The following is a 26200-nucleotide window of genomic DNA, read 5'->3' as shown; positions in this document are numbered from 1 at the left end:
GTATGGGGATCTGGCTGGAAGAAACATGGATCCTGTTGGGCCGGAGCCTCTCCGAGATTTGGGGTTTAACATTAAGGACTATCAAAAAGACCAGCAGAGAGGAATTGAAAGAGATTTAAGAGCCTCGGATGTGAGATCTCCAGGCTAAACAGTATATTGAGACTGATGGACACTTGTTGGGGACTGAAACCGGGAAAGGGGTGGGTGGAGTTTGGGAATCCAAAGGGTATATAATTATAACTTGCTCTGTTTTTATTTTGTTTTGCTATCTGTATGGAAATTGGGAAAGTCGTGGAAGGGAAATTTTGGTCGACTTTAGGAAAAATGTTTAAGAATGAGTAATGATGTATAAGTATTGAGGTTTAAGTTAGGATAAGTTAAAATTGGTTTCTAAAATGGTCTAAATTAAATGAAAATAAGGTTTGCAAAAATAAATTGAGGAAATGGAAGGAGGAAAAGTAAAATAGCAACATGCTAAAATTAAATTATTAAGTTAAAGTTGAGAAAAAAGTAATAAGGACTTGCTGAGTTAATAATTTAAATTGGAATACAAGAAGGGGAGGTGTAAGGAGGTCTGAGAAACAAGTTAAATGAAAATATGTAACTGAAATTTTATGTGTTTTTAATTGTTTTTTTAAGAATTGGATTTTTGTATTTTTGTTATTTTTGTCTACTTTTGTTTTTGTGTGGTTTTTTGAAAATGCCAATAAATATTCATTAAAAAAAAGAAAAGAAAAGTTACGCTCAGGCAGATTCAGCCGTTGTTAGGCCATTTGAACTTTGCTTGCCGGGTGGTTTCCCCAGGCCACCCATTTTGCGGCTGCCTCGCGAGGTTGTCAGCAGGCTTGCGGTCACCCCATCACAGGGTTCGCCTATCTAAAGAGGTAAAATCCGATCTGGAAGTCTGGCTGAAGTTCTTGGAAAGGTATAATGGTGAAGAAGCAACCGTTGGAACGCAAAGGCAACGCGGCCAGTACCAAATGCAAAGGGGTAGCGACAAAGACGTGTCCTTTTAAGCCTCCCTCCTTTTGCTCCACCAAGCCCCCCCCCCAAACGTTAAAGGTGCCCCACCACCCTGCGAATGCGGCTAGAAATAAGAACCCCCAGCCAAACCTGATCTGTCGGGCGAGCTGTGCGCTTCCAAGTAAAAGGACTAAATGGCGATGGGCTGGCGTTGAACGTGCAAACCGCGTTCCGCAAAGCTCCGCTGCAGAGAAGCCACCCAGAGAGAACAGAACACCCGGTCGGTGGGGTTTTTCAGCGCAGTTTCAGCCCTGCTGTTTCGGAGCTAAATGGCTCTGGTGCCGAAGCGGCTGCCTGGAACACGGGTGGGCTTGAGGCAGGCAATCTGATGGGAGGCACAACACCGATGCACGGGTAAATCCAAGTGAAAATCGATCACCGAAGGAATTGAGATACACAGCCTAAAGAAAAGGTAAGCAAGAGACAAAACAACATTAATACAAACCAAAGCGGGATGGCTGGCCAGGTGAAAAGAGGGTGAGCCCCGGCCGCGCCGGCCCTAAATAGGGCAGGCTACGCCCCCCCCAGCCACCCAACTGGCTGGCTGGGTTGACGACGCAGCTGGGATTCCCTCAGTCTCACGGGGGCTGGAACCAGCCCCCGCGCACAAGGAGTGGGCATGAAACCCACAACCCCAACTCCTCGCCAGGTTCGGAAGTGGCTTTGTTGTGTTGAAAACAACAACTCTCATTTGTGGGAGCCTCAGCTGAAGGTTGACTGGATATTCTGTTTATTGGTTTGGTAATGCTGTATGTCATTTAGAATGCAGTTGAACAACTCACACCCCTCATGGGATGGTGTGATAGGCGCACATACAAGATCAGCACAGGAAGACCGACCTGAAGCCATTTTGTTTTGTTTTTTTAAAATATATTTATTTGTTTTTACAGAAAAAGAAGAAACACCAGAAAAATACAGAACAGCAAAAGCAATCACAGATACACATCAAGAAAAAATAAAAAATAAAAACTCCAATTTTTAAATTCATGTTTACAAAACTTTCTTTCTTGACTTCCTCACGCCTCCCTTTTTTGTGTTCCTCTTTGTCCAATCAAATACAGCAAATCCTTACCCTCTTTAAAAACTCATTTCTAATTATTAAAATCACTTCTATTATGTCTCCGATCTTTCCTCCTTATGTTTAAACACCTTTAGCATATTGTTTACTTTTGACATAATATAACTTTAGTCTTTCACCCTATTTCTATTGCATTTTTGCATACTTTTTAACACTGTATCACTAATGCCATATTATTTTTATGTCCAACAACATTTTAGCATTCATAAACTTTGCAGTGTTTCTGCAGGTAGTTCTTTAACTTCTTCCAGTCCTCTTCCACCGCTTCTTCTCCCAGGTCTCGGATTCTGCCAGTCATTTCTGCCAGTTCTGCCAGTCTATTACTTGCATCTGCCATTCTTCCAAGGTGGGCAAATCTTGTGTCTTCCAATACTTTGCAATAAGTATTCTTGCTGCTGTTGTCGCATACATAAAAAACGTTCTATCTGTCTTTAACACCAATTGGCCGACTATACCCAAGAGAAAGGCCTCTGGTTTGTTAAGGAAGGTATATTTAAATACCTTTTTCAGTTCATTATATATCATCTCCCAGAAAGCCTTAATCTTCGGGCACGTCCACCAAAGGTGAAAGAAAATACCCTCAGTTTCTTTACATTTCCAACATTTGTTATCAGGCAGGTGATAAATTTTAGCAAGCTTGACTGGGGTCATGTACCACCTATAGATCATTTTCATAATATTCTCTCTTAGGGCATTACATGCCGTAAATTTCATACCGGTGGTCCACAATTTTTCCCAGTCAGCAAACAAAATGTTATGACCTATGTCCTGTGCCCATTTAATCATGGCTGTTTAACTGTTTCATCCTGAGTGTTCCATTTCAACAGCAAGTTATACATTCTTGAAAGGATCTTAGTTTTAGGTTCTAACAATTCTGTCTCCAGTTTCGATTTTTCCACCTGGAAGCCCAATTTTTTATCCAAATTATAGGCCTCCCTTATTTGATAATAATAAAGCCAATCTCGCACTTTGTCTTTTAATTTCTCAAAACTCTGCAAATTCATTTTATCTCCTTCCTGTTCTAATATCTCCCAATACTTCGGCCATTTGGCCTCCATATTGAGTCTTTTCAGAGCCTTTGCTTCCATGGGTGACAACCACCTTGGGGTCTTATTTTCCAATAAATCTTTGTACCTAATCCAGACATTAAACAATGCTTTCCTGACAATATGGTGTTTGAAGTTTTTGTGCACTTTAACCTTGTCGTACCACAAATATGCATGCCATCCAAAAGCATTATTAAAGCCTTCCAAATCCAAAATGTCAGTGTTCTCAAGAAGCAGCCAATCTTTCAACCAGCAGAATGCTGCTGATTCATAATAAAGTTTAAAGTCCGGCAGGGCAAACCCCCCTCTTTCCTTCGCATCAGTTAATATTTTAAATTTTATTCTGGGCTTTTTGCCCTGCCAGACAAATCTAGAGATTTCTCTCTGCCACTTCTTGAAGCAATCCATCTTGTCCACAATCTGTAAAGTTTGAAACAAAAATAACATTTTTGGCAATACATTCATCTTTATAACTGCAATTCGACCCAACAAGGAAAGCTTCAAATTAGACCACATTTCTAAATCTTTTTTAACTGGACCTGAAGCCATTTTGATTCCTAAACTGAGCAAATGTTTTCTCTGCAAGGTCAAATTGGAAAAGCCTCCCCATTGTCTTTTCCTTCACAAATCCTGTCTTAAGGGTATGTCTGTGTTTGAATAGGGTGAGCCTGTGACCTGGCTCAGGAACTATTTATCATTACAAAAGACTGGCCAGGCTCCCCAGGCACTTCAATCAAGTAACCTGCCAGACAGGAGATAAACAAGGACAAAAACAACATTAAATTTCTGTTTAGGCCGCCTTTTCTGTGATGTAGGTGTGATGTATCTGAGGGGTGGCCTTAGGTTACACCCCTTCTGTGATGTATGTATGATGTTCCAGGGGTGGTCTTGGTCTACAGGGTGGCAATTTCAAGAGTCCATGTAAGGCCTTGCGCACCATTGTTCTGGGTTCCTCGTCTCTCCTGCGGGTGAGGGGAGCACCCTGTTGCAACAGATCAATAAAGATCAAGCTTACTAGCTGCCTTGCTTCTCAATATTCTCTGGTTGGCCTCTGTTATCTTCTCCTACCAATAAGGAACCCATGTAAGGACTCTATATGGGCTCTTGGATACCCCATAAGGAAAAAGGGCAATTTTTATTTACAACAGAGGCTCTCTGGGAAGTCAGCCCAAATCACAGCCTACACCGCATCCCAGAGAAAAAGGGAACGTGAGCCTAAAACGTACAGGGGAGGGAACCAAGCAAGCTGTTAAGGGCCAATTCTCATTTACTGCACCCTCATGGTAAGACCTTGGGAAAATGCCACCTTTTCCCAGACATGAGCTATATAGAGCATGGTTATTCCTCTTGTGAAATCAGGGAGACTTTAATTAGTAAGGAATTCCATGAGTAGTAATGATACCACCACAAATAGCTCTGAACAGGCCTCTGTCTCCAATTTCTACATTTTACCCTGGCCAACCCCTGAAAGAGCTGAATGGTTCTGGCTTTGGAACAAAATTCTGCCTAAAAGGTCCTTCCTGGGTTTTTTTTATGATGTTAGCCGCTCTGAGCCCGGCCTCAGCCGGGGAGGGCAGGATACAAATAAAAAATTCTCATTCTTATTCTTATTAAAAGGGAACACAAATGTCAAGTTAAAACTAAATATACCACACTGACTTGGGGGAGAAAAAGAAAACACACTCACTCTCTATGGAGGTCGCTGTGTACCAGCGTTGCTAAGGGCCCCCAAGCCCCTGGAGACATGAGGTCACAGCACTATGACAACAGAATGCAATGATGATGTCAGTGGAAAGGAGACCTCTTGCTCATCTCTTTTTCTATTGACATTATATTTGCTGATTTATGATCCGGCAAACCTTCATCGAAGATGAACTAAGAACTTCTTAATGGATTGAATATTTTTAAAATTAATTCTCCATTAGTAACATTCCAATGATAACAAATCAAATCAATTCTTGCCACATCATAATACAAACAATAAAGCAAATTATACATTCCAAACTAAAAATTTTGGGGAGGCCTTTCCATGTTCTCGCTGTCGGGAGAAAGTTTCTTTCACTTGTTCCTGCGTTCTTCTCTCTTGTTTCCCCCCAGATTCAGCTAGGTAGACCAACTACCTACCTCTAAGGGGCTACGGTACAATTTTTTAATTTTTTGGAAAGGATTCTTTTAAATACTTTTCAGGACTTTTTTTTAAAAGACTTGATTCTTTTAAAGGGATTTTTGGAAGAGTTTTTTTAAATATATTCCTCCCCCCATTTCATAATTCTGATCTTCCAGTCATTTTAAAATATCCTTCCTTCCAGAACACTCTCCTGTTTCTTAGTCCAAATTCTAATAATTTTTGAAGAGCTGAGTCCAGGGTGTCGTACATTGTCCTGGGCAAAGGTGGTTGGCATTGCAGGGTAAATATTAGGCTCAAGTGGCATCGCAAATTTTGCACACAGTGATCTCTAGGATAAGCCAGGCATGTGTTGCACTGGGACCTATAGCACTGTGTTTAGAGGTCAACTACAGTTCCCATGATTCTCGGGGGGAAGGAGTCATGTGCTGTAATGTTATGGCATGTCCACAGCCACTAACAATAACCAAAGTGAATAGTTTCTGATTAATTTCTGATTAATTGTCTTGTCTCAATTATATTTTTAGAGTTTATCATTGCAATGGTGAGCTAGATACTGCAGTTTTTGGTTGTGGTGACCTGCTATTTGATATAATTAGTTAAAGATGTTTCTATATGTAACAACAGCAGCTAGGATTCTATATGCGCAGAAATGGAAGGAAAAAGAAGTTCCAAAGAAGGGATAAGTGAGATAATGGACTATGCAGAACTGGCAAAATTAGCAGTTTTGTGGGCAAATAGGCCTTTTTCGGATTATAGTACGCTGAACTCGTAAGGAGGATTTGAGCTATGAGCAACGTAAGTAATTGGATTATAATACTGGGGTTATGATTTGACAAACAGAAGACGGGGTGCAGCAGGAGAGAAACAACAACTCCATGGAAAACAGGGTGGGAAGTTGACGAAAATTAAGAGAAAAGTCAAAATTGTGTTCTGACTGTATATGATTTTTAAAATATTGAAACAATAAAATATAATTGTAAAAAAAGAAGAAGTTGTAACCATTTTTAAGCTTCTGGGTAGGCAGCCTCAGAATGGCTTGCAAATGTACTTTGAAGAAGCCAGCTTTGGCAGAGGCCACTGTAACTTCAATGCCAGCCCATAATAGGCCTTATGGTAGATGGAAGCTGGGCTCTCTCCTGGCACCTCAGAATTCAAAGAGGTCAGCTCAAGCCCTGCTGTTTCCTAGCTCAGGGCGCCATATCACCAAAGTCTACCCCTGGGGGTTTTTTCATAGAATCATAGAATCATTGTGTTGTGACGTGGGGTTTGTGATTTCAGCTCTCTTGACATAATATGCTGGCGACAGTTCTCTAGTAACACTTAAAGCAACAAGGCTAAGACCTGAGGAGGGGAGAGCTACATTTATAGGGACAGGGAACTAGCTAGAAAGGATACATTTTGGAGGGAACAATATCAGGCAATCACAGTCCTGCCTTTTGGAGGCAACCAATAAGACAGAGGATCCAAATACAGCAGCTTAAATGAACCAATAGTAGCTGTACCCTCTGGAACCAAAAGGCAGTTACTTTACCCTAATGCAATTACAGACAATAATAATACAGATATAAAATCATTTGACTCAATACACAACACATAGAATCATAGAATCATAGAGTTGGAAGAGACCACAAGGGCCATCGAGTCCAACCCCCTGCCAAGCAGGAAACACCATCACAGCACTCCTGACATATGGTTGTCAAGCCTCTGCTTAAAGACCTCCAAAGAAGGAGACTCCACCACACTCCTTGGCAGCAAATTCCACTGTCGAACAGCTCTTACTGTCAGGAAGTTCTTCCTAATGTTTAGGTGGAATCTTCTGTCTTGTAGTTTGGATCCATTGCTCCGTGTCCGCTTCTCTGGAGCAGCAGAAAACAACCTTTCTCCCTCCTCTATGTGACATCCTTTTATATCTTTGAACATGGCTATCATATCACCCCTTAACCTCCTCTTCTCCGGGCTAAACATGCCCAGCTCCCTTAGCCGTTCCTCATAAGGCATCGTTTCCAGGCCTTTGACCATTTTGGTTGCCCTCCTCTGGACACGTTCCAGTTTGTCCGTGTCCTTCTTGAACTGTGGTGCCCAGAACTGGACACAGTACTCCAGGTGAGGTTTGACCAGAGCAGAATACGTACAGTGGCACTATTACTTCCCTTGATCTAGATGCTATACTCCTATTGATGCAGCCCAGAATTGCATTGGCTTTTTTAGCTGCCGCGTCACACTGTTGGCTCATGTCAAGTTTGTGGTCAACCAAGAGTCCTAGATCCTTTTCACATGTACTGCTCTCAAGCAGATGTCACCCATCTTGTATTTGTGTCTCTCATTTTTTTTGCCCAAGTGCAATACTTTACATTTCTCCCTGTTAAAATTCATCTTGTTTCTTTTGGCCCAGTTCTCTAATCTGTCAAGGTCGTTTTGAAGTGTGATCCTGTCCTCTGGGGTGTTAGCCACCCCTCCCATTTTGGTGCCATCTGCAAATTTTATCAGGATGCCCTTGAGTCCATCATCCAAGTCGTTGATAAAGATGTTGAATAAGACCGGGCCCAAGACAGAACCCTGTGGCACCCCACTAGTCACTCTTCTCCAGGATGAAGAGGAACCATTGATGAGCACCCTTTGGGTTCGGTCAGTCAGCCAGTTTTGTGTGGGGGGGGTATTTTGTTGAGTGCTCTCTTGTTGCCACACCTGCTCCTTGTATTTGCTCCTGACCTGAGCACAAGGAGACCCTTTTGTTTCTGGCGGACCACCTGAGGAGATTTCACCCCTCCCATATCCAAGAATCTCCTGAGGTCTCTGCTGACTCTACAGAGAGGAGGAGCAATGTACTGCTCTCTACTTAATTAGTCAAGTGAGTGAATCTGTGTGTGTGAGAGAGAGAGTCAGTCAGTGTGTCGGAGAGAGAGTGCAAGAGATCGTGTTTATAGATAAGATTGCTGCTAAGAGCAGCTGCAGGCACTCAGAGTATAGCATTGATTTATGCTCAGAATATTTAGCTCTGTGTATAGTCTTGTATTATAGCTGTAGTTATAGAATAAAGGAAGATACTTTACAGAGCTGCTCTCCGAGTGGTTTATACTCTGCAAGACTCTGCAAAATGCTGCTGCGCAACGACTGTATAATTGAGACAGTGAATCCGGTGCTCTCAGCTCCAAGCTGTGAGTCCACAGCACTGTGACCTGTTCCTGTGGGAAAGGAGGTCTCTGGCAGTGCTACCCAGCTCGCCTAGCCCAGTTGGGGCTGTAGTGCATGAGTCCAGTTGGTACACTGGCTCAAGGGCGATGCTGACATCGGTTATGGGCCCAGTCGTTGTCCCAGTCGTCTGACCAGTCGTTGTTCCAGTCATCCCAGTCGTCCCAGTCGCCAGAGGTGTCTGTTGCTGATCGCTGGACGGCGGAACGGAGGCTGCATGCTGGACTGATTTGTGGTGCCTAGAAGCAGAGCTGTGTTGGAGCAGAGTGCTCAAGCTGCCGCTGTTGCTGTTGCTGCTGCTTGAGGTATGTTGCTGACTGCCAAATAAAGAAGATAGCATCCCTGTTTGCCTTTTAATTGCGCTCTGAGTGGGAGAGAGAGTGGCTGAAGAAGTCCAAGACTTTATCTGTGTTTGCACGAGGGAAGTGTCTTGCTCTAAGTAATAGCAGACATGGCCTGTGCACATTCTGGCCAGATGGCTCTATCCTTTCCTCTCCTCACGCCTGAAAACTATGCAGTTTGGCAAGTTAAGATGAAAGCGCTTTTGCAGAGGGAAAAGCTATTTCACACGATAGAAAATGACCCTCCAGATAAGGATGATGATGATTGGGCTGAGTGGCATGCTGCAGATATGAAAGCCCGAGGGACAATTGTTTTGAGTGTTTCAGACCACTTGCTGGTGAACTTAGAGGGTCAAGAGACTGCACAAGCTGTTTGGCATAAGTTGAGAGATATGCATCTGAGACAAAATGCTGGTTCCAGTGTGATTTTCTTCAAGAAGCTGTGCAGGTTGCAGTTGCAGAAAGGTGGTGATTTGCCTAGCCATCTATCTCAGTTAAAGCGTCTCAGACAGGACCTTGTTCAGCGAGACCTGGCTATTTCAGAGGCTGTGTTTGCAATGCTGATGATAAATAGCCTAGATGATTCTTACGATGGAGTAGCTGCCCAGATTTCTACAATGCCTTCTGACCGGCTAACAGAAGATTATGTGTCTAGCATGCTCTTGAATGAGTGGGATCGCAGACAGGCTGTTAAAGAAAGCTGGGACTGTGCTGCTAAAAATGTGCTTGAAAATGTGCCTGAGTCTTCAGCAGGGGAAAGTGAAAGTGAAACTGCTGCTGTTAAAGCACTAAAGTTGAAGCGGTGCTTTTCGTGTGGAGCACAAGGCCATTTGAGTTTTCAGTGCTGCAAGAAATCTTCAAAGAAGAAGGGAAACTTCAGAGGCAGAGGGGGAGGAGGACGAAATCCCCAAGCACCTGCTACTTCAAAAGCTTTGATCTCTCGCTGCTTTAGTCAACGTGGGCGGAGTTTCTTCGTGATCGACTCTGGCTGTTCTAACCACGTAGCCAAAGATAAGGATCTCTTTGTTCAGCTTGAGAAGCAAGAGAAAGAACTTCATCAAGCAGATGGGACAGTTCTCACGAGTGAGGCTAAGGGAACTGTGTTCTTAAAGAGCCTAAATGCAACTATTAAGAATGTCCTGTATGCGCCTGATATTCAGGACAATTTGTTGAGTGTTTCCCAGCTTGATCATCAGGGTTTTAAGGTGGTGTTTGCTAAATCTCGCTGTGAAATTCGTCAAGATGGCAAGCTCATTCTGTATGCCAAATGTGTTAATGGTTTGTACCAATTGCCTTTTGTTTCAGGTACAGGTACTGCAGAAGCAACTGAGAAAGAGTGTTGCAATTTGTCTGTTGATAAGAATGAGAAGTTGCATGACCAATGTATTCATTATTACCACCGTGTTTATGGTCATTTGAATTTCCAGGCTGTGGCAAAAATGCCTGATATGGTTCAGGGTATGAAGCTGAAAGAATGTCCCTACCACATGAAATGTGTTTCTTGTGCTGAGAGTAAGGCAAAGCAAGCTCCCAAAGGTACAGAGTCTGGGAGAGAGGCCAAGAAACCATACAAAGTCATTCATGCAGACTTAGTGGGGCCTCTAGCGCTCTCTAGAGGCAATTCAAGGTTTTTCATGGTTTTGATAGACTCCTACTCTAAATATGCATGGGTCTATTTGCTGCAGAAAAAGTCTGAAGCCTTTACCAAGTTTCGTCACTTTTGTAAATGGCTCAGGAATATACATAATGAGAATGTACGTTGTATTTTCACTGACAGGGGTGGAGAGTTTTGTTCAGAAGAGTTTGAGGCTTTTTTTTCTGAACAGGGCATTGAGCATAGGACTGCCACGCCCAGATCGCCCTGGCAGAATGGTTTATGTGAGAGAATGAACCAGACCCTGCAGCAAGGAATCAGAACACTGTTACATGATTCGGGGCTGCCCAATCCCTTTTGGGCCGAAGCTCTTTCGTTTTTCTGTCACGTGTATAACAGGAGGTACCAGTCTAGTATAAATTGCACCCCATATGAGATGCTTCACGGAAGGAAGCCGTGTGTGAAGCACTTTAAAATTTTTGGTTCGGAGGTTTGGGTGCACACCTCGCAGGGTGACAAACTGAGTAAGCGTGGAGAACATGGTGTTTTCCTAGGATATGAGAAAGGGTCTTATCGTGTCCTGATCACAGACACGAAAACCATAAGGCTGACCAGGAGCATTGACGACAATCCACAATGGGACAGAGTTGGCGTTTTTCAGTGCCATCCCATTTGTGATGATGGTGCAAAAGGGGCAAAGAAAGTTAAGAGGGAGGCAAGTTCTGATGTGATTGATAATCCTGATGCCAATGTAGTTCCAGATGATGGCACAGATTATCAGAGCCCAAAAGCCTCAGGTGAGTCTGACGCTGATTCAGACTTAGCAGCTTCATATACTTTAGCTCCCCATTCTCCCAAAGAGGAGGAAGCACCAGAACAAGAGGATCAAAAGGTTTTGCGCAGATCTGAGAGAACAACCAAGGGTGTACCACCGAAAAGGTTTTCTGAAGAGTTTGCAAAGGCTGCGGTCACATGCAACTCTGGTGGGGTTTTTAAACCTAGCATGAAATGTGCTGAGAGTAGTGGCACAAAACGCTGCATTTATTTCCTTACCTGACATTTGAAGGATCAGGATTGAAGGAGCAAGCATGTGTATAAAGTGGTTTGTTCAAATCTGCCTAATTAGAAGTGTCAATTTGTATCTAAGAGGAAGAAACGTGCATGAAAATTTTTCTAGAAGCTGCTTATTCATTTGTGTGTTCACAATGTGTATTTTGTGTAAACTACAGGTTGAGATTTATGCTTTAACTCTTTCCTAATAGACACAGAGTGGTTGTAGTAACTGTTAAATGATGTGATAAAGTGTCTTAGATAAGGGGGGAGAGAGACACCTGCAGATATGTTAACCAAGGTTGTAAGCAGAGAACAACTTTTGGAGTGTGTGTGCAAATTGCAGTTATGTTAAAGATTCTTGAATGGTCGGATGAAATGGGGGAGGATGAGGAGATTTCACCCCTCCCATATCCAAGAATCTCCTGAGGTCTCTGCTGACTCTACAGAGAGGAGGAGCAATGTACTGCTCTCTACTTAATTAGTCAAGTGAGTGAATCTGTGTGTGAGAGAGAGAGAGTCAGTCAGTGTGTCGGAGAGAGAGTGCAAGAGATCGTGTTTATAGATAAGATTGCTGCTAAGAGCAGCTGCAGGCACTCAGAGTATAGCATTGATTTATGCTCAGAATATTTAGCTCTGTGTATAGTCTTGTATTATAGCTGTAGTTATAGAATAAAGGAAGATACTTTACAGAGCTGCTCTCCGAGTGGTTTATACTCTGCAAGACTCTGCAAAACGCTGCTGTGCAACGACTGTATAATTGAGACAGTGAATCCGGTGCACTCAGCTTCAAGCTGTGAGTCCACAGCACTGTGACCTGTTCCTGTGGGAAAGGAGGTCTCTGGCAGTGCTACCCAGCTCGCCTAGCCCAGTCGGGGCTGTAGTGCATGAGTCCAGTTGGTACACTGGCTCAAGGGCGATGCTGACAGTTAGCCACCCCTCCCAGTTTGGTGCCATCTGCAAATTTTATCAGGATGCCCTTGAGTCCATCATCCAAGTCGTTGATAAAGATGTTGAATAAGACCGGGCCCAAGACAGAACCCTGTGGCACCCCACTAGTCACTCTTCTCCAGGATGAAGAGGAACCATTGATGAGCACCCTTTGGGTTCGGTCAGTCAGCCAGTTTTGTGGGGGGGGGTATTTTGTTGAGTGCTCTCTTGTTGCCACACCTGCTCCTTGTATTTGCTCCTGACCTGAGCACAAGGAGACCCTTTTGTTTCTGGCGGACCACCTGATACAAGCGTTTCCTCACATGTGCAAGCAGACAAATACCTCTGCGCATGCGAAATGCTTTGCTCTGCCTCCATGCTTCTGAATCCCAGTTGCTGGAAACCTCAGGAGCGGGGAGGGCTCATGCGCTCGGGTGCTGCTTGCTGGTTTCCCACGGCCATCCGGTTGGTCACTGTGATAACAGGAGGCTGGACTAGATGGGCCATTGGCCTGACCCAGCACAGCCTTTTCTTCTGTTCTTAAGCAACCATAAGGCCTGATTGAAGTGGAAGAAGGTTGCGCTCCATAGACAGAGGGGCATGGAGCTGAGCATGGCTGCGAGGCAAAAGGCTGGGGCAAGGTTTTGGAAAATGCTCCATTCAGTTCTGCCAAGCTTCACCTGGAAACCCAAATCCCCTCTATCGTAGAGCAGCAGTATTCTGAGGGCATCTTCCATGGGCCATGGGCCTGATCCAGCAGCCTCTTCTTGTGTTCTTAATGTAGAACAGTAGCAGAGGAGGGGAATCAGGGTTTCCAGGTGAAGCTGACCTTCTGATCGGCAAGTCCTAGGCTCTGTGGTTTAACCCACAGCGCCACCCGTGTCCCTTTGTAGCAATATAACAAGTGGGAAAATGAAGAAGGGAGAATCAACAAAAGATCCATGAAAATGTCAATGAATATCAAGCAATACTCATTGGTTAAAATCATGATGCCTGTTTCAGCAAACCAACAAAGCTTTCCAAAGATCTCTGAAGGAAGGGAGGGCTGCTCCTTGACAATATCCGCCCTCCCTTCCCCACAGGTGGGCAGGGTTTGCGGCACTGAGCAAGGCTCACCTGGGCGGGTGCCACCCACCTGCTTGAGCTGGCCTTTGACCCGCCCTCGGCCAGGGAGGACAATGGACGGCTGGCCAGGGGCGGGCCTAAGGCCAAAAGAAAAGAGGCTGACTCCTGGGCTCAAGCTTCTTTTGCTGTTCTTACGCAAAGCCTTATCTGCTTGCGGTGTTAGTCCCCAGGAATATTCCGGGCACTCGTTCCGTATCGGGGCTGCTACTTCAGCGGCGATACAGGGTTGAGACCCCGCACACATCAAGACACTGGGGTGCTGGCGCTCAACAGCCTACAAAAGTCACATTCGTCCCGGCTCCTCCTCCTTATCACTTGCAATTTAATTGTCTTACAGGTTTGCCCACCATGAAGATCTGGGTTATAGGCCACAGCATTGTCCACTGGGCAGCGGATTATGCACAGTCTCAAAATCGTGGCCATAACCTTAACATCCACCCCAAGGTACGCTTTCCCCCCCCAAATGATATTTATTACTTTTAAAGCTTACAAAATAGGAAAAAAGAAAAAAGAAAAGAAAAGAAAAAAGAAAAAAACAATACAATACAAAATATAAACAATACAATACACAACCTAACTAAACACATTAAACTAAACATAACCCTATCCCTAACCCTAACCCTAAACAAAATAAAGACAAAAACAATTTAAAAACACATACATCACACCTTTCCCATACTGTTTTTCATTCCCTTGTTTCATCGACCTCTTCTCACCTCCCTTTTTGTATTCCACTTCTATTAATTGTTTCAGCAAATCCTTTCCATCTTTCTCTATTTTCTGTCATACTATAAATATCTTAACATGTTTTTAACCTTATTTTCCATTAAGACTAGAATACTTGTATATGCTTAACTCCTTATAACATTTCTGCTAAGGCCATAAAATTTCATTCCAACATTTTTCTATCACTCATTAATTTTACAGTATTTCTATAAATAAACTTTAAATTTTCCAATCTTCTTCCACCATCTCTTCTCCCTGGTCTCGGATTCTGCCAGTCCTTTCCGTCAATTCCATATAGTCCATCAACCTGGAGATCTTATGTCCGAGGCTCTTAACTCTTTTCCTAGTCCCTTCTGCAGGTCTTCTTCATATTCTTTAATGCTAAAGAGCAGGTCTCGGGGAGACTCCATCCTAACAATGCTTTTATTCCTTCTCGACAGGTCAGCCAAATTTCCATAATTAAAGTTAAGATCCATAAAGGATTTCAGGACATGTTTCAAGCTTCCTCCAAATCCAAAGGCCCCCAGAACTTCAATCTCCTCCTGACCCAAGTCCATATCCCAAAAGTCTGTTGATCCCTGCATAGAGGGATCTTTCCAGCTTCCCTTCTCCAATCCAAGTTGGTCTCCGATCCTCAAAATCTGACTTTTTCTAGATTCAATCATAAAAGGCCTCAACTTATTGTGCTCAATTTGCTTCTGTAAGGCTGAGGATCCCACTTGTGTTACTTTAGGTTTGACAACAACAGCTTTCTCCTTCTCCTCCACAGTTTGTCCTGCCAAAGTAGATTCCTGTACCAAGTCCTGGGTAATTTCTGTGTTGGTGCTCACTTTTTGTCTCAAATTAATCGCTTTTTGTCCCAAGTTGTCAGTTTTAGTGGTCATATCATTTAACTTCTTATGAAGCTGTTCCAGCGAATAGCTTATCTTACATAATGCAGTCACAATGGCTTCTCCTGTCAACATTATTAAATGATCCAAGGTCAATCCCTGGTTCTCACAATTTCTTATCTCGCAGCTGGAGATTCCCCAGTTACACTGCTGTAACAGTTTCAAAAGCTCCCTCTAGAGGGAAACAGTCTCCACTTGTATCAATCCTTTCAAGCACAACTCAAGCAATAAAGATAGTTTCAATTTTCAGTTACTTTTCCTCCTTTTTAAACACAGAAGAGGACAATGGAAACAGTATCTTTCTCTTATTTAGCTAACTGTCAAATACGTTCTGTTCACAGTCAATGGACTCTCCCAAAATGTCCCTCCTTTTGTTTTTGTTTTTTAAAGTGATATTTATTCAGATTTTTAAAAATACAAAAAGTTAGAAGCATCAACAAAATAACATAATAATAAGAAAAAACAAAAACAAAGAAAAAACAGAAAGAACAAAAAAGATATAAATTCAAAATTGCATCATTTCATTATCACTAGGTCCAAAATTTCCCCCCTCTTCTCCTGCTTCCAAGGGGGGGTTGATAATTTTAACTGATGGAAATTTAATCCTTTGCCAAAGGCTTTCCGAGACTTTAGCTTGTAACATCTTTGCTCCAATCTATTTACAAAAGAGGAAGGCGGACTTCCTGTTTAAAACCTTCCCGTTTCAACTTCCGGGTTAGCACCATCAGCTAATGGCGGATCTTTTCTGATTTGGAGGGGACCGGCTCCGGGGAAATCGGGTCTTACCGCTACGGCAAAGTGGGGACCCTGCAGGAATCACAGGCGGGTGAAGCCTGTGAACGTGGGACTCTATTCAGAAATTATTGCAGGAATCCACCTTGACTCAGGAAAAAACTGCTGCCGTGGAATTTAAGGTAACGCAACTGGAAACAGAGAAGGTTCCAGATCTACAGAAACAAATTGAAGACCATAAACTGACGCTCTCTATGATTGAATTGAAGGAAAAACAGATGAACCTAAGGATTAGAGCTGTACCTGAATTGGAGAAGGGCACCCTGATAGATTTTTTGACACAAGAATTTGCAGAGTTTTGGAAGTCGGAATTGAAACAAGAAGAATTTAAAATTGTGAGGGCTTTCAGACTTGGAAAAGGAGGAAAGAAGATTAAAATAAGGGATTGTCTGATTACCCTTCGATCTAAAGAAGAGAGACAAAATTTTGGGGTTGCATTTCCAGAATCCTTTGATAATTCTGCAATCAAGAGTGGAAATTTTCAAAGACATACCGAAACATCTTTTGGATCTTAGATCCAATTTTGGAGATCTGGTTGCCCTTCTGAGAAAGAATAAAATTATTTTCAGGTGGGAATTCCCCAAAGGCCTATATTTTAGCTACAAAGGAAGAAAGATAAAAATAAGATCAGTGGAGGAAAAAGACAAGTTTTTGGGAAATCACGAAGAAGACCTGCAGAAAGGACTTGGAAAAGAGCCAGAAGCTTTGGACAAGAGTTCACCAAAAAGAGGGAAACCAACACTACCGACTAATATAGACAAACTACTGGGTGCTGCTGGAGGAAAAGCAGAGTAGAATGTGAATGGACTTAACTCCCCGGAAAAGAGACGGAGAGTCTTTTATTTATTAAAAAAAGAACAATTGGACTTGATTTGTTTACAAGAAACGCATGTGACAAGGCTGCATCGGAAGATTTTGAGTAATAAAAGATTAGGACATTGTCAGGACTGCCTCTGGGTCCCAGCTCACAGAAGACCCACGCCCGGTGGATGTAATATACAAAAGTCTTTATTGAAGTTTATTTTCCATTTCAAAGCTTTGGGCGCGCAGACCCACGTCTTGACGCTAGATCGGCTAAGTCCCCTCTGACTCACTGCTCCTCCCACACCAGTTTAAGATCCTAGCCCGGCTCCACCTCCTACGCTGTTCTTTCCTTCGCTGGGTCCTTCTGCCCTCTGGGGTCTCCTCCTTCCTGGACTCCTCAGACGCTGACCCCCCTTCGTCCTCCCTTTCCTTCCGGCGGGCTTTAGGACCTGGCTCCCTACCCGGGCTCCCTGCTGTGCCGCTCGCCTGTACATTTGAACTTGGCGCGCGCGCCCAGCCGGTAACCTTCCTCCTGACCGTTTCCTCGCTTCCTGATGCGGGCGTGACCAAACCTGACTCCTCTCCTCCCGCTGGTGGTGAGAGCCCTGGTCCCGCTTCCTGGGACTCCCCCTCCCCACTGCGCTCTGGTGGGGAAGCTGGTCCTGATTTCCAACTGCTGCTCAGGGACTCCCCGCTGGCCCCTTCCTCCTGGGGCTTCCCCCCTGGAACCCCCCTTGCTCTGGCCATCGGCGCTCCCCTCTGTGAGTCCTCTGATTCGCTGGAGAGGCTTGTGGAATAACTCTTTCCACTGTCACTGCCTGCACCCCCCTCGGACTCCTCCTCCTCACTCTCCATTTGCTCCCCCTCCTGTGTCTCTCCTTCTGAACCCCTGACAGACATGAATTTATATCATCAGACAAAGTTAAGAAAAGAGGAGTAGTACTCTATGCAAAGGAGAGCCTGTCACCGAAATTCTTATTTAAAGATGACCAAGGAAGATTTGTCGCAATTGAAATTCAATCACAAGGAGAGAAGTTTTTGATAGTAGGTATTTATGCACCAAATGAGGGGGAATCGGAATTTTTTAAGAAGCTACATGAAACTCTGATGGACTATTTGGATTATAACATGATTTTGATGGGAGACATGAATGGAGTGGTGTCTACTAATATGGATAAAGCCCAGAGACAGGTGGTTACAAAAGATGGCAGATTACCAAAGACGTTCTTTGATATGGCTGACAATATGGACTTGGTTGATATTTGGAGAACTAAGAACCCCTTGGGAAGAGAAGGAACTTTCTTCTCTGAAGCCAAAATGACATGGACAAGAATTGACCAAATTTGGGTAACTAGGGGGCTGGCCCCGAAGATTAAAAAAGCGGAAATTTGCCCTAAAACTTGCTCCGATCATAATGCTGTAAAGATGGAAATGAAACTAACACCAATTGGTTCCTTTAGATGGAGGATGAATGACTCTTTGTTTAGGAATGAGGAAGTGACTAAAAAGGCCCTAAAAAACTTGAGAGACTATTTCGAGATAAATATGAATACCACTGTTGAAAAAAGAGTAATTTGGGATGCAAGTAAAACAGTTAGAGAGGGTTCTTGATACAACAGAATGAAACCAAGAAGAGAGCTCAAAATGAAAAAAGGAAAAAAAATGGAGAAAATAAAGGAAGGAGAAAAGAGACTGAGAGTTAAACCAAAATTGCAGGAGATCCTGAAGGAGATAAAGTTATATCAAGTAGAATATATGAAATTGATGAATCGGGAAATAGAATGGAAGATTAAACAGATGAGACAAAAGACAATTGAATTGGCTAACAAATGCGGGAAACTGCTGGCTTGGCAAATGAAAAAAAGACAAAAACTTAATACTATTACCAATATGGAAGTGGAGGGAAAGAATATACAGAATCCTGTGGAGATCAGGAAGTGCTTTCAGAAATATTTTAAACAGTTATATACATAGGAGACCCAGAAAGAAATGGATATTGACCAATTTCTGAAAATAAATGGACTACAAAAAATCTCTCAAGAGAACAAGTTAATGCTGAATTATAAAATAACAGATCAAGAGGTGGAAGGAGCTATTCAGAATATGAAATTGGGCAAATCTCCAGGGCCGGACGGCTTGACTTCAAGATATTATAGATCTTTGAAAGAATGGCTAGTACAGCCTTTGAAGGAAGTTTGCAATGAAATACTGGAGGGGGGAAAGGCACCAGAGTTGTGGAAAGAAGCCTATATTACACTTATACCGAAAGTAGAGTTGGCGAAGACACAGCTTAAGAACTACCGTCCCATATCTTTGCTCAATGTGGATTACAAAATTTTTGCTGAAATTATGGCTAAAAGATTTTAAAAGGTATTGGTAGAAGAAATCCATAAAGATCAGGCGGGCTTTCTCCCGGGGAGACACTTGTCAGATAATACAAGGAATATAATTAATATTTTAGAAAAATTACAAGTGAATATTAACACTAAAGCAGTTTTGATATTTGTGGATGCGGAGAAAGCCTTTGACAACATTTCTTGGAGTTTCATGAAGAAAAATTTACAGGGAATGGGGGTAGGCCAAGGTTTTGAAAACGGTATAGGTGCAATATATTCAGAACAAAAAGCTAAATTAATTGTGAATAACGTAGTTACAGAAGAATTTAAGATTGAGAAAGGAACACGACAGGGGTGCCCAATATCCCTGTTGCTTTTTATTTCGGTCCTGAAGGTTTTGCTCAATATGATTAGAAGGGACCAATTGGTTAAAGGTATACAAGTCGGAGCTAAACAGTATAAATTGAAAGCATTTGCCGATGATTTAGTCTTGACATTACAGGAGCCAGAATCCAGTACTAAAAGAGTATTGCAATTAATCCAAGAATTTGGTCAGGTTGCGGGATTTAAGTTGAATAAATTGGAAACTAAGGTGTTAGAGAAGAACTTAACAGGGATTGAGAAAGAGAGGTTTCAGAAGGAGACAGGACTAACATTGGTTAAGAAAGTGAAATACCTGGGGGTTAACATGACTGCTAAGAATGTGAATTTATTTAAAGATAACTGTCAGGGGCTCAGGAGCAGAGGCACAGGAGGGGGAGCAAATGGAGAGCGAGGAGGAGGAATCCGAGGGGGGTGTAGGCAGTGACAGTGGTCAGAGGGATTCCACGAGCCTCTCCAGCGAATCGGAAGATTCACAGAAGGGAGCGCCGATGGCCAGGGCAAGGGGGGTGCCAAGGGGGAAACCCCAGAAGGAGGGGGCCAGCGGGGACTCCCTGAGCAGCAGTTGGAAATCAGGACCAGCTTCCCCACCAGAGCGCAGTGGGGGGGAGGAGTCCCAGGAAGCGGGACCAGTGTTCTCACTACCAGCGAGAGGAGATGAGTCAGGATTGACCACGCCCACATCGGAGAGCGGGGAAACGGTCAGGAGGAAGGTTACCGGCTGGGCGCGCGCGCCAAGTTCAAATGTACAGGCGAGCGGCACAGCAGGTAGCCCGGAGAGGGAGCCAGGTCCTAAAGCCCGCCGGAGGGAGGGGCAAGACTCAGGGGGGTCAGCGTCAGAAGAGTCCAGGAAGGAGGAAACCCCAGGGGGCAGAAGGACCCAGAGGAGGAAGGAACAGCGCAGGAGGTGGAGCCGGGCTAGGATCTTAAACTGGTGCGGAAGGGGTAGTGACTCAGAGGGGACTTCGCCGATCTGAAGTCAAGACGTAGGGCTGCACGCTCTGGGGTTTGAAATGGAAACTAAACTTCAATAAAGACTTTTGTACATTACATCAACCGGGCGTTGGTCCTCTGTGAGCTGGGACCTGGAGGCAGCTCTGACAATAACTATGAAAAATGTTGGATGGAAGTGAAAAAGGATTTAGAAATATGGTCAAATTTGAAGTTATCATTGCTAGGCCGAATTGCCGCGATAAAGATGAATGTATTGCCAAGGATGTTGTATTTGTTTCAAACATTGCAAATTTTGGACAAGGTGGACTGTTTCAAGAAGCGGCAGAGAGATATTTCTAGATTTATCTGGCAGGGCAAGAAGCCTCGAATAAAATTTAAGATTTTAACTGATGCTAAAGAAAGAGGGGGATTTGCCTTGCCAGACCTTAAACTTTGTTATGAATCAGCCGCATTTTGTTGGCTGAAAGAATGGCTGCTTCTGGAAAACACAGACTGGGACTTGGAAGGTTTTAACAATGTATTTGGGTGGCATGCATATTTGTGGTATGACAAGGTCAAAGCACATAAAGCATTTAAAAACCATGTTGTCAGGAGAGCACTGTTTAATGTCTGGATAAGATATAAAGATTTGCTTGAAAATAAAACTCCAAGGTGGTTGTCACCAATGGAAGCTAAGGCTCTGAAAAAACTCAATGTGGAGGCAAATTGGCCGAAATATTGGGAAATTTTGGAACAAGGAGACAGATTAAAACTGCAGAGTTTTGACAAATTAAAAAACAAAGTACGAGACTGGCTTCATTATTATCAAATAATGGAGGTTTACAATTTGGATAAGAAAATTGGTTTTCAGGTGGAGAAATCAAAATTGGAAACAGAATTGTTAGATCCTAAAACTAAGAACTTGTCAAGAATGTATAACTTGCTGTTGAAATGGAATACACAGGATGAAATGGTTAAATCTGTTATGATCAAATGGGCACAAGACGTTGGACATAATAATATGATGGCTGACTGGGAAAAGTTATGGACCACAGGTATCAAGTTTACGGCATGTAATGCCTTAAGAGAGAATTTAATGAAAATGATTTACAGGTGGTACTTGACAGTGTTGGTTTGCAAGCCCCCTCCATAGAGGCTGGCCCCTCTCACTGTCCTCGGAGCTTGCTTACCGGTAACCTCCTCTGGCTGATATCCAGACAGACCAGGGAGATTTTGATAGGTGACATTTTCCCAAGCATGGGCAAAATGCACAACCCCTCCTGCTTCCGCAGGGGAAATAAAATAAGTCATAAATCTATTTACATGATGTTTATTTCTGACATTACAGCACTAGAGAAAAACACGTCCTTTCAGTTCAGTTCCTCCAGCAAGTCTGACAAACTTCCTGTACATGCGCACTCGGAAGGTTTTAAGTTGCACTCTTCACAAAGACTTATCCAGCCTGTGAACGTCCTGGGAAATTCTTTCCCAGAGATAAGGCATCATGTTGTGTCAACAAACTGGCTGTCTGCAGCGGTGATGCTTCCATATACTGACAGACACCAGTCAAGCTTGCAAAAATTTACCATTTGCCCAATAATAAATGTTGGAAATGTAAAGAGATTGAAGGTACATTCTTTCACCTTTGGTGGACATGCCCAAAGATTAAGACCTTCTGGGAGATGATCTATAATGAAATGAAAAAGGTATTTAAATATACCTTCCAGAAGAAACCAGAGGCCTTTCTCTTGGGCATGGTCGGCCAATTGGTGCGAAAAGAGGATAGAACTTTTTTTATGTACGCCACAACAGCAGCAAGAATACTCATCGCAAAGTATTGGAAAACACAAGATGTACCCACCCGGGAAAAATGGCAGATGAAGGTGATGGACTACATGGAACTGACTGAGATGACTGGCAGAATCCTAGACCAAGGAGAAGAGTTGGTGGAAGAAGATTGGAAAAAATTTAAAGTTTACCTTCAGAAATATTGTAAAATGAAGGATTGTTAGAAAGATGTTGGGAAAAGAAAATGTGGTTTTAGCAGAAAAGATATAAAGGATTAAGTAAAAATGAATTGGTGAAAGAGAGAACGCAAAATTATAGTATATTAAGACAAAGTAATAAGATAAAAACAAGGTTGGAAGGATTTGCTGAAATATCTATGTGAATTAGAATACAAAAATGGGAGGTGAGAGGAGGTCAAGGAAGTAAGTGAATGTAAATTAGTGATGTATAGGTTTGACTCGTTTTTTATACTTTTTTCTTTTTCTTATTTTTTGGTGATTTTTTTGTATGTATTGTTTTTTCTTTTTCTTTTTTGACTGTTTTTTGCATTTTTTCCCTTTTTTTCTGTAACCTTTAAAACTCTAATAAAATTTTATTAAAAAAATAAAATAAAACCTTCCTGTTTCGGTGCCAAATTAATATATTTAAAGATCCAATTTTCCGTTCTAATCACGGGTTGTTGTTTAAAGTCCAATTGTCCACAGGAAAAAGTCAGCGCTCTCGGCAACAGCAATGCGGCTTCACTCCGTGAAAGAAGCAGTCGATTCAAAGCACCGCGCCGCTCACCCCATGTCACTCCGGATCCCCGAAACAGGGTTTTCCCGCGAGTAGGGGAGGCGCAAAAGGTGCCAGCCGAATCCCAGGTTCACAAGCTTCTTCCGCCTGTGATTTCAGTGGGTCTCCGCCTTCGCCGCGGCGGTTCAGACCCTGATTTCCACGGAGCAAGTTCCTCCCGATCGGAGGAGCTCCGCCATTGCCGGAGGCGCCAACCCGGAGGAGAATGATCTAGTGGAGCAAAAAGGCATTGCCCTTGCCCTTGGTGCAAGGGCAGATTTTAAAATCCTGCATGCCTTGTACCGATCAATGACCATCGGCTGGTCCAATCTCCTACTCCGTCTTCACTGGAGGGGGGCTTCCAATCCCTCTCGCCTCAATTATGCAGTGAGTAAAATTAGCAGGGCCACGCGCAACACCATGCGCCAAATTGGTGGGTTCTCTATTCCACATCCCTCCATCACAGCAGATAGAGTTGACCTATTCCGGGGGGACGGGGTGCACCTGACCCCACTGGGCAATGACTTCTGGCTCCACGACTTGCGACGAGCCCTTGGGGACTGGATAGATTGCGGGGTTTGATTGGTCCTCGGTTGTGGGACTTGGCGGCGAGGCCCCTTAGGGCCTCGAGTGGCGGTTCTAGGCCTTGGCAAGGTAGCCTTCAGTCTAACATCAAGTTGGGGGGGGGGATGCAGTCATGCTTGCAGGGCCCATTGAAGAGCAAAACCGGGAGTCCCTGGCCCTAGAGTGGCGGCATGTAGGTCAAACTCCCCAGACGAGGTCAGTGGAAGGGCATGCTGTGTAAGTTTGCGCTTTGCAGTCCCCTCTCACTGGGCCTCAACTGCCTGCATATCCTCAGCCAGGTGGGCTGAGAGGGTTGCCTGCCAAGGCCTGTGCCAAGTTCCCCACTTCTGAAGCTCAATCAAGTTATGGCCAATTTGAACCCATACTCTGGTCTCTTGTCTTATCATTTGGGAAAAGGGGTAGGCACCACAGACAGGGTTTAGCGTGTGTGCCCGCAAACGTCTAGTAGCAGGGAGTTCCACAGGGCTTGGCTTGTCACACTAAAGGGTACATCCCTAGTGAAGACTAGATGAAACTCAGGGGTGCTGGGAACCACCAGAGATTCTCCGTGAGGGAGGTGGAATCATTTGGGTCCTAGTCGTTGAGGGCTTTTCTTTGCTTCTAAGAGCCTTCTTCCCCTGGGGGTTCCCCAGCTTGGGCCTCCCCCCAATTCTCTGCATCCAGACAGTCCATGACACCCCTGTCCTGAGACCAAGCTTCTGGTCAGCAGAAGCAGGAAGGCCTAGAAGGCCTGGCAAGGCCTGCACAAATCTTTCCAGCCTAACTGTTAGCAGTCAAATGCTGCGTTGTAGCAGGAACCCCCCCACCCCAATCATTCTGTTTGTACAAACTTCACACACACTCACACTCACATACTACATACGCCACACTTCTGTTATAAATTCATAAGAAAATCAACCATACATCGGATTTGCACTGTTCCATTTTTATTTTACTCTATGAAGGAAGGTTTGATACAGGGCAGCCATAATCCCTTCACCATCCCAGCACATCTACAGGAGCCCTGCCCAGTTATGGCTATGCCAACCCTGATGATCCCAGGCAGAAGACAATCAAGATCACAAAGAACTTGCATATGGGAGTGGATTCAGCATGGACTGAAACAAAGGACTCTGATCAGATCTTCCCTCAGGGGGCAGGAAACTGCAAACTCCCCTTTGTCTCCTGGAAGTGACTCATGGGGAGGGGGGAAAGGAGGAACCAGCCAGGTGACAAGACACTCAGATTACCACCACCAACTCCTCCCTCAACCCCTCCTTTCTGTAATGTATGCATGATGTTTCTGGGGGTGGGCTAGACCTAGAGGAGGGGAATTTCAAAAGTTTTTATAAGGTCTTGCACACCATTTTTCTGTGTCTTTCCTCTCACCTGCAAGTGAGGGGAGCACCCTGTCGCGACAGTCTTTCTTCAATAAAGACCAAGCCTACAGGCTGCTGATTTGCTCCAATTTACTCTGGTTGGTGTCTTTCCTTTTTGTCCAAGGGAGCCCTCAGATTTTTCCGGTAACAGCAGAGGCATACCTTGACTCCCTTGTGATCTTGGCCAGAAGCTGTATCAGTACATGTGAAACTGGGAGAGACCATGGACCAGAAACTCCAAAAGTTTGCTTTTTGTCACCTTTCATGCTCTGCCTGTGATTTTCTCTATGACCATCAGGACTGCTCTTCTTCCTCTCTCCCTCCCTCTCTTCCTGCAACTCTCACCTGCTGTCTCTATCTTTCTTCTATCCAAGCACCACTTGGCACTCCACTCACAGTTCCAATAGCACCACTGGCCAACCTGGGAGATGGTCCTGCAGGCTGATGAGATGGGTGCCTAGAGGAGCCTGCATGCCTGGCCTGGCCTCCCAGATGGGCATGTGTGCTCCTAGCCACTGGGTGAGAGGTGTGGTTTTGGTGGCCCCCTGAGCCTGCACTTTTTGGTGGGAGGTAAGGTTGTATAGGTGTCCCTGACTTTGAGTTCCGTAACATGGTCTAATTATGTGCATCCACACACACCATATAGATGAATGCTTCCCTTCAGACTAGAGCTGTCTCCAACCAAATCACTCACAAGCACAAGCATTCTCCATAGGCAGGCTAGTAGCTTACTGGCCAGACATTAACCAGAACTAAACAACAAAGCATAATATATTTGAAAAGTACAATAAAAAGCCATGTGCCAAATCCTCCCCATATCAAAGTTAAATAGCATTTATGTCATTCCCACATTCTTGAGAGGGCCAGAGGGGCTGTAAGCGCAAGCGCACACCCACCCCAACGGAAAGGGAAATTCTCCAGCTGCAAGAGCCAACCTCTTGGGACCACTCAGGAGGTACTTGTGGCTGGGGAAAGCCTCACACAGCTCCCTCTCTCCTGCTGCAGGCAGTGCTCCAGGGCCTGAGAGTTCAAAGAATGACAGTGAGAAATTGCCATGATTTGATCCTGTCCCCTGGAGAGTCCCAAAGCTGTTGTCTGTGTCTTAGGGAGATGTGGGCAGCCCTGGTGTGTGAAGAAGCCCTCCAAGGACTGCTGTCCTGGAAGAAAAGCTGCAGTGAAGAGAACCGGCTGGGGCTGTACACCAAGGTCTGCATCTTTGAAGACTGGATCCACTACACAATTGCCAACAACTGAAGAGCAATAAAGCCAGATTGAGCTCTGACCTGGTATCTCGCTGCTCTGAGAAAGACCCTGTGATCTGGCACCACC

Source organism: Podarcis erhardii (assembly GCF_964252035.2).
Source record: "Podarcis erhardii genome assembly, chromosome: 13".
Taxonomy (NCBI): Eukaryota; Metazoa; Chordata; class Lepidosauria; order Squamata; family Lacertidae; genus Podarcis; species Podarcis erhardii.
The sequence above is the reverse complement of the archived record's forward strand: the minus strand, read 5'-3'. Positions refer to the sequence as shown.